The 9788-nt window shown below is 43.9% G+C and overlaps 1 pseudogene; it reads left to right on the forward strand.

Moving 5' to 3' along the window:
* The first annotated feature begins 9056 nt into the window (after window positions 1-9056).
* Window positions 9057-9538, forward strand: LOC104656199 (annotated as a pseudogene).
* Window positions 9539-9788: the final 250 nt, after the last annotated feature.

A 9788-nucleotide genomic window follows, 5' to 3' on the forward strand; every position in this document is an offset into this window, starting at 1 on the left:
TGGAAGAGTGTAAGTGTCCAGGAAATTATCCATTTCTTCTAGATTTTCTAGTTTATTTGCATAGAGGTGTTTATAATATTCTCTGATGGTAGTTTGTATTTCTGTGGGGTCGGTGGCGATATCCCCTTTATCATTTTTTATTGCATCTATTTGATTCTTCTCTCTTTTCTTCTTTATTAGTCTTGCTAGCAGTCTATCAATTTTGTTATTCTTTTCAAAAAACCAACTCCTGGATTCATTGATTTTTTGGAGGGCTTTTTGTGTCTCTATCTCCTTCAGTTCTGCTCTGATCTTAGTTATTTCTTGCCTTCTGCTAGCTTTTGAATGTGTTTGCTCTTGCTTCTCCAGTTCTTTTAATTGTGATGTTAGAGTGTCAATTTTAGATCTTTCCAGCTTTCTCTTGTGGGCATTTGGTGCTATAAATTTCCCTCTACACACTGCTTTAAATGTGTTCCAGAGATTCTGGTATGTTGTATCTTTGTTCTCATTGGTTTCAAAAAACATCTTTATTTCTGCCTTCATTTCGTTATGTACCCAGTAGTCATTCAGGAGCAGGTTGTTCAGTTTCCAAGTAGTTGAGCGGTTTTGATTGAGTTTCTTAGTCCTGAGTTCTAGTTTGATTGCACTGTGGTCTGAGAGACAATTTGTTATAATTTCTGTTCTTGTACATTTGCTGAGGAGTGCTTTACTTCCAATTATGTGGTCAATTTTGGAATAAGTGTGATGTGGTGCTGAGAAGAATGTATATTCTGTTGATTTGGGGTGGAGAGTTCTATAGATGTCTATTAGGTCCGCTTGGTGCAGAGATGAGTTCAATTCCTGGATATCCTTGTTAACTTTCTGTCTCGTTGATCTGTCTAATGTTGACAGTGAGGTGTTGCTGTCTCCCATTATTATTGTATGGGAGTCCAAGTCTCTTTGTAAGTCTCTAAGGACTTGCTTTATGAATCTGGGTGCTCCTGTATTGGGTGCATATATATTTAGGATAGTTAGCTCTTCCTGTTGAATTGATCCCTTTACCATTATGTAATGGCCTTCTTTGTCTCTTTTGATCTTTGATGGTTTAAAGTCTGTTTTATCAGAGACTAGGATTGCAACCCCTGCTTTTTTTTTTGTTCTCCATTTGCTTGGTAGATCTTTCTCCATCCCTTTATTTTGAGCCTATGTGTGTCTCTGCATGTGAGATGGGTCTCCTGAATACAGCAAACTGATGGGTCTTGACTCTTTATCCAGTTTGCCAGTCTGTGTCTTTTAATTGGAGCATTTAGTCCATTTACATTTAAGGTTAATATTGTTATGTGTGAACTTGATCCTGTCATTATGATATTAGCTGGTTATTTTGCTCATTAGTTGATGGAGTTTCTTCCTAGCGTTGATGGTCTTTACATTTTGGCATGCTTTTGCAATGGCTGGTACCGGTTGTTCCTTTCCATGTTTAGTGCTTCCTTCAGGGTCTCTTGTAAGGCAGGCCTGGTGGTGACAAAATCTGTAAGCATTTGCTTACCTGTAAAGGATTTTATTTCTCCTTCACTTATGAAACTTAGTTTGGCTGGATATGAAATTCTGGGTTTAAAATTCTTTTCTTTAAGAATGTTGAATATTGGCCCCCACTCTCTTCTGGCTTGTAGAGTTTCTGCCGAAAGATCTGCTGTAAGTCTGATGGGCTTCCCTTTGTGGGTAACCCGACCTTTCTCCCTGGCTGCCCTTAACACTTTTTCCTTCATATCAACTTTGGTGAATCTGACAATTATGTGTCTTGGAGTTGCTCTTCTCGAGGAGTATCTTTGTGGTGTTCCCTGTGTTTCCTGAATTTGAATGTTGGCCTGCCCTACTAGGTTGGGGAAGTTCTCCTGGATGATATCCTGAAGAGTGTTTTCCAACTTGGTTCCATTTTCCCCCTCACTTTTAGGCACCCCAATCAGACGTAGATTTGGTCTTTTCACATAATCCCATACTTCTTGCAGGCTTTGTTCATTTCTTTTTCCTTTTTTTTCTTTAGACTTCTCTTCTCGCTTCATTTCATGCATTTGATCCTCAATCGCTGATACTCTTTCTTCCAGTTGATCGAGTCGGTTACTGAAGCTTTTGCATTTGTCACGTATTTCTCATGTCATGGTTTTTATCTCTGTCAGTTCGTATATGGCCTTCTCTGCACTGATTATTCTAGTTCTCCACTCTTCCATTCTTTTTTCAAGATTTTTAGTTTCTTTGCGCTGGGTATGTAATTCCTCCTGTAGCTCTGAGAAGTTTGATGGACTGAAGCCTTCTTCTCTCAACTCGTCAAAGTCATTTTCCGTCCAGCTTTGATCCGTTGCTGGCGATGAGCTGCGTTCCTCAGTTGAAAATGCAGAAATCACCTGTCTTCTGTGTCGCTCGCACTGGGAGCTGGAGACTGGAGCTGTTCCTATTCGGCCATCTTGCTCCGCCTAGTGTGGGGTAGACACCTTTAAGATCGTTCTATATGTGAGAAGAAAACTGAGTCTTGGAGAGAATTGTTGGCTTGTGAAAATCACAAAGCTAGTAAATGTCAGAGCCGGGATTTAAATCTAGCCCATCTGACTCCAGATACAAACTCTTAACCACTCCTGCTAATGTGCAGAACTTATCTGGGAGCTTATGAACACCTGCAAACTAAAGTGGATGGGGAAAATTCATTCCTACCACCATCTAGTGTCGGGCTCTAGGAGCCTGACAGAATTGTGTTTCCCTCTGCCTCTGTTCCCTCTTCCACTCTGAGTCTGCTTCCCTGGCCAGTGGCTGCTGCCTAGGGCCTGCTGATCATCACCTGCATCTTGGGGACTCAACTGTTGATAATTGCCAGGAACTGAGCTGTAGCATCTCAGTCCAGGGGCTGGTGACTCAGCAAGTCGCCTTACCTCCAGCAAAGTCCCCGGAGTCACAAGACCAGGCTTTCTGAGAGGCAAGAACCTGGGTGTCACTAGGGCAGAGTAAAACTGATGGGGGTAGCTGCACGCATGCCCTTCCTACTGCCAGGCCCTTACCCCTTGAGTCAGCAACTCTTCCTCCTAGGAATGTCTATGTTGAACTGGCAAATGAACACAAAGTTGCTCATCCCAGGCAAACCAGGAGGGGTGAAGCAAGAAATTTCTGTCCTGTTGTGATGGCTAATACCAAATGTCAACTTGACTGGATTAGAGGATGCAAAGTATTGATCCTGGGTGTGTCTGTGAGGGTGTTGCCAAAGGAGATTAACATTTGAGTCAGTCGACTGGGAAAGGCAGATCCACCTTCAGTCTTGGTGGGTGCCATCTAATCAGCTGCCAGTGTGACCAGGATATAAACATGAAAAGGCTAGACTGGCTTAGCCTCCCAGCCTATATCTTTCTCCCACACTGGATGCTTCCTGCCCTCAAATATCGGATTCTAAGTTCTTCAGCTTTGGAACTCAGACTGGCTTCCTTGCTCCTCAGCTTGCAGATGGCCTATTATGGGGAACTTGTGATTGCGTGGGTTAATACCACTGAATAAACTCCCCTTTATATATATCTATCCTATTAGTTCTGTCCCTCTAGAGAACCCTGACTAATACACCTGTCATATGAATACCTATATAATATCCTCAATTTTGCCTCTTCACCCTAAAGCCTAAATTATTTGCTATCTGGTCCTTTATAAAAAAAAGTTCACCTACTCCTGCTTTACATGATATCATGGAAGTCCTGGCATTTCGATTTCATGTCATGTAGGCCATACTTTGATCCACAGGTCAGCCAACCAAGTGAATGGTTAAAGCCGTTCCTACCAAGCCCCTCAAACTAACATTGACTCTGGAATCTCTGTTTATTGAACTCATATCAATAAATTTAATCTGATCGAATTTTATACTCCTTCTACCCAGATCCCCACACCTTTAAGATCCATTTCCATATATCCCAGGTTTCTGTTGACGTGAATTGATAAGATTATGTAATTCTCTTGGTGTGTTTTATACTTTCTGAGTGGGGTCCAGAACAGGAGAAAGCTCTGCAACAGGTCCAGGCTGCTGTGCAAGCTGCTCTGCCACTTGGGCCATATGACCCAGCAGATCCAATGATGCTTGAGGTGTCAGTGGCAGATAAAAATGCTGTTTGGAGCCTTGGGCAGGCCCCTGTAGGTGAATCACAATAGAGGCCTCTAGGATTTTGGAGCAAGGTCCTGCCATCTTCTGCAGATAACTACTCTCCCTTTGAGAGACAACTCTTGGTGTGTTACTGGGCTTTGGTAGAAACTGAACATTTGCTATGGGTCATCAAGTCACCATGCGACCTGAGCTTCTTATCATGAACTGGGTGCTTTCTGATGCACCTAGCCACAAAGTTGGGTGTGCAGAGCAGCATTCCATCATCAAATGGAAGTGGTATATATGTGAATGGGCTCAAGCGCCCTGAAGGCACAAGTGTTACATAAGGAAGTGGCTCAAATGCATGTGGTGCCCACTCCTGCCACCTTGCCTTCTCTCCCCAAGCCTGCACCAGTGGCCTCATGGGGAGTTCCCTATGATCAGTTGACAGAGGAAGAGAAGACTAGGGCCTAGTTTACAGAGGGCTTTGCATGATATGCAGGCACCACCCAAAAGTGGACAGCTGCAGTACAGCAGCCCTTTTCTAGGATATCCCTGAAGGAGAGTGGCAAAGGGAAATCTTCCCAGTGCCAGAATTTTGAGCAGTACACCTGGTTGTATACCTTGCTTGGAACAAGAAATGGTCAGACATGTGATTATATACTGATTCATGGACTGTAGCCAGTGGTTTGGCTAGATGTCAGGGACTTGTAAGAAGCATGATAGGAAAATTGGTGACAAAGAAATTAGGGGAAGAAGTATATGGATGTACCTCTCTGAGTGATCAAAAACTGTGAAGATACATGTATCCCATGTGAATGCTCACCAAAGGGTGACCTCAGCAGAGGAGGATTTTAATAATTAAGTACTTAGGATGATTCATTCTGTGGACACCACTCAGCCTCTTTCCCCAGCCACCCCGTCATTGCCCAATGGGCCCATGAACAAAGTGGCCATTGTGGGAGGGATGGAGGTTACCCGTGGGCTCAGCAACATGGACTTCCACTCACCAAGGCTGACCTGGCTATGGCCACTGCTGAGTGCCCAATTCGTCAGCAGCAGAGACTAACACTGAGCCCTCAATATGGCACCATTCCTCTGGGTGATCAGCCAGCTACTTGGTGGCAGGTTGATTATATTGGACCTCTTCCATCATGGAAAGGGCCACAGTTTGTCGTCACTGGAATAGATGCCTCCTCCGGATATGGGTTTGCCTATCCTGCATGCAATACTTCTGCCAAGACTAACATCTGTGGACTCACAGAATACCTTATCCACTGTCATGTATTCCACACAGCATTGCCTCTGACCACGGCACTCATTTTAGAGCTAAAGAGGTACAGCAGTGGGCTCATGCTCATGGAATTCACTGGTCTTACCATGTTCCCCATCATCCTGAAGTAGCTGGATTGATAGAACAATGGAATGGCCTTTTGAAATCACATTTACAATGCCAACTAGGTGACAATACTTTCCAGGCCTAGGGCAGAGTTCCCCAGAAGGTTGTGTATGCTCTGAATCAGCATCCAATATGTGGTACTGTTTCTCCCATAGCCAGGATTCATGGGTCCAGGAATCAAGAGGTGGAAGTGGAAGTAGCACCACTCACCATCACCTCCTAGTGACCCACTAGCAAAATTTTTGCTTCCTGTCCTTGTGGCATTATATTCTGTTGGCCTAGAGGTCTTAGTTCCAGAGGGAGGAATGCTGCCACCTAGAGACACAACAATGATTTCATTAAACTGGAAATTAAGATTGCCACCTGGCCACTTTGGGCTCCTCCTACCTCTAAGTTAACAGGCTGGGAAAGGAGTTATAGTGTTTGCTGGGGTGACTGACCCAGACTATCAAGATAAAATCAGTCTACTACTCCACAATAGAGGTAAAGAAGAGTATGTGTGGAATACAGGATATCCTTAGGGTGTCTCTTAGTTTTACCATGCTCTGTAATTAAGGTCAATGGGAAACAACAACAATCCAATCCAAACAGGACTACAAATGACCCAGACCCTTCAGGAATGAAAGTTTGGGTCAGTCCACCAGGTAAAAATCCATAACCCACTGAGGTGCTTGCTGAAGGCAAAGGGAATACAGAATGGGTAGTAGAAGAAGGTAGTTATCAATACCAGCCACGACCACGTGACCAGTTGCAGAAACGAGAACTGTAATTGTCATGAGTAGAGTATTTCCTCCTTATCTTGTTAAGAACGTATTTGTGCATGTATACACTTGTACTAAGAAAATATCTTCATTTTATTTCCTTTCTTTTTCCTTTATCATGTGACATAAAATTTATTGACTTCGTATTTGCATTTAAGTGTTGTTAACTTTATGTAATAGCATTTAAGGATTAGTGTGTTTCCAGTTGTAAAAGAATAGCTGTATTATGTTAGATGTAATTATGACCTTATTATTGTCTTTATTTGGAGGATAAGTAGGATTTCAGGTGTTTATGGGTTCAAGTTGACAAGGGGTGGACTCATGATGGTTAATATTAAGTGTCAACTTGATTGGATTGAAGGATGTAAAGTATTGTTTCTGGGTGTATCTGAGTGTTTCTGAGTGTTGGCAGAGGAGATTAACATTTGAGTCAGTGGACTGGGAGAGGAAGACTCACCCTCAATGTGGGTGGCATCATCCAATAGGCTTCCAGCACGGCTAGAAAAGCAGGCAGAAGAAGGTGGAAGGAGCTAACTTGCTGAGTCTTCCGGCCTTCATCTTTCACGCTGGGTGCTTCCTGCCCTCGAACATCAGACTCCACGATTTTCGGCTTTTGGACTCTTGGACTTAGACCAATGGTTTGCCAGGGGCTCTCAGGTCTTAGGCCACAGACTGAAGGCTGCACTGTCAGCTTCCCAACTATTGAGTTTTGGGGACTCCGACTGAGCTACTGCTGGCTTCCTTGCTCCTCAGCTTACAGATGGCCTATTGTGGGACTTCACTTTGTGATCATGTGAGTCAATTCTCCTTAACAAACTCCTTTTCTTTCTTTTCTTTCTTTTTTTTTTTGAGATGGAGTTTCACGCTTGCTGCCCAGACTGGAATGCAATGGCATGATCTTGGCTCACTGCAACCTCTGCCTTCTGGTTTTAAGCGATTCTTCCGCCTCAGCCCCGAGTAGCTGGGATTACAGGTGCCTGCTGCCACTCCCGGCTAATTTCTCTATTTTTAGTAGAGACGGGGTTTCACCATGTTGGCCAGGCTGGTCTCGAACTCCTGACCTCGTGATCCACCTGCCCTCAGCCTCCCAAAGTGCTGAGATTACAGGTGTGAGCCACTGCGCCCAGCCCAACAAACTCCTTTTTATATATAGATATATCCTATTAGTTCTGTCCTTCTAGAGAACACTGACTAATACACTTCCTCATGATCAGTAATTTGTACCTTACCTTCTGGGGCTTTCAGGGACTTGAGTCTAGTTATAAATTTAGGAAAGAGAGAGATGGTGGGGGTGAGTCCTGCAGAGGATTATTACAGGATCTTTAGACAAGGGGGAACCAGTCTTCTCAGATGATGGAAGGGTTGCTTCTACTAGCAAAAAAGATTCAGCAGAACTTGGGGTTCAAGTTCCCAGCTTCACTGGAATCCCCCCATATATCCCCTTCGTGGTTCTCAGGGTCCCTCTCCTTCCCAATCAGTACCCTTACTTTAACAAAAGAGGTACTGCATGGCTGCAAATTCAATTTGCCTTGTAATTCAGCTACCCACAAAATTAGACTTTGGATTTAGTTTCCCTGTGGCTACAGGAGATTAGGGTTTCTTTCAGGGCAGTCATTGGAGCTTCCAGATTCTTAATGTGAGCCTTGAGCTGGAAATTTGAAGTCCCGAGCTCATCATTTTCTTTCCTTATGTTCTCCAGCCCAGTAAGAAGCATGTTCTCCTTATTTTCATTAAAAGGATCTACAGCATCAAATTCTTAGTAACCTAGAGCCTAGCTTTCTGTAAAACTTGATTACAGGTCTCTAAAGGTAATAATTTTACATTACTGTCTTGTCATTAAAGGACATAAAGTATCAGTGCCCTCTTTACCTCTGGAAATAGGCTCATTAATGCCTGTAAATCTAATCAGATCAGAAAATCAATTCTAGATAAGCCAGAACCAATTCAAAGAAATCATCCTAAGATTCTGCTCTTCTGGAACTACTCTGAGTACTGGATTTTTTTTTTTTTTTTTTTTTTTTAAGTGCCATAATTGACCTTTCAGTGAGAGAATTCTCCCGGTTGAGTTTAAATTCAGAGAGAGCAGGCTCCAGACACCCAGCACAGACTGAGTGTCCTCTGGCAAGGCTGATCCAAGAAGGCCTTCACTTTGTTTACCCTCCTTCCCTCAGAACATCTTGAGTTTCTCCTTTAGGCTTTGACAAAATAGTTGAGTCTAAATTCTATAAATACAGGTTACTGAGAAGATTGTTTTGCCTGGGAACATTTTTTAAAGCCCCAAGTGTTAATAGGTGGTGTTGTAATAATCTCCTGTGTCCTATTAATTTCTGAGGTTCTGAAAGAACCACACTTATTCTTAGGAGAGACGTCTGATCTTGAAGGTACTGAAGAAACCCCAGCTTTATCCAGGTATCGAGGACCTCTTTGAAGGACTCTGAGCAGAATTTAACATTGAGGAGTGATTTCTTTAAATTTTCACTTTTCTTTTTTTTTTTTTTTTGAGACGGAGTCTGGCTCTGTCGCCCAAGCTGGAGTGCGGTGGCCGGATCTCAGCTCACTGCAAGCTCCGCCTCCCAGGTTCACGCCATTCTCCTGCCTCCGCCTCCCAAGTAGCTGGGACTACAGGCGCCCGGCTAGTTTTTTTTTTTTTTTTTGTATTCTTTAGTAGAGACGGGGTTTCACCGTGTTAGCCAGGATGGTCTCGACTCCTGACCTTGTGATCCGCCCGTCTCGGCCTCCCAAAGTGCTGGGATTACAGGCTTGAGCCACCGCGCCCGGCCTGATTTCTTTAAATTTTAATTTTATTGAAGAAATTTGGCTCTTCCTGTTCTCCACGATGGTACAGGATCAAGGTGAAAAGAAGATCCCCACGCGGGAACTTCACATCCACAAACTCGCCTCAATATCTGTGTGGGGAGGGTAGAGACAGACTGACCTGAGCAGCTCACAGGCCAGACCCCCGTGTTTTCCAAAGCCAAGTACAGCATCAGATCCTTCAGCATCAGGAGAAATGAAGAGATTGCTGTCCACTGTACACTCTGAGGGGCCAAGGCAGAAACAATCCTGGAGAAAGGTCTAAAGGTGCAGGAATATGAGTTAAGAAAAGAAAAAAATAACCCCTCAGACACTAGAAACTTTGGTTTTGGGATCCAGAAACACACTGATATAGGTATCAATATGACTCAAGCACCAGTATCTATGACCTGGACTTCAATGTGGTGCTGGATAGGCGAGGTTTTAGCATTGCAGACAAGAAGTGTGGGACAGGCTGCACTGGGGACAAACAGAGTCAGCAAAGAGGAGGCCATGCAATGGTAAAGTGGACGCTGCCTGCCAGCAGTCCCAGGAGGATACTCTGAAGCCATTCAGTGTCAGAAGGTGGGAGCAACACCTCCTAGGTCGTTTGCCATTTCTTCTTTCCTGAAGGGGGCTGCCACATCCTTGGCTGGTGGCACACTTGATAGAGGACTCCAATGCATTGGGAGAACAAACAGCTGGAGGCTGTTATGGGGACGCTAGTTCCCCACTTCTTAGTTTCCTGTGGAAACTTTTATCTAGATACCCCACT

The sequence above is a fragment of the Rhinopithecus roxellana genome, chromosome 17 (assembly GCF_007565055.1).
Source record: "Rhinopithecus roxellana isolate Shanxi Qingling chromosome 17, ASM756505v1, whole genome shotgun sequence".
Lineage (NCBI taxonomy): Eukaryota > Metazoa > Chordata > Mammalia > Primates > Cercopithecidae > Rhinopithecus > Rhinopithecus roxellana.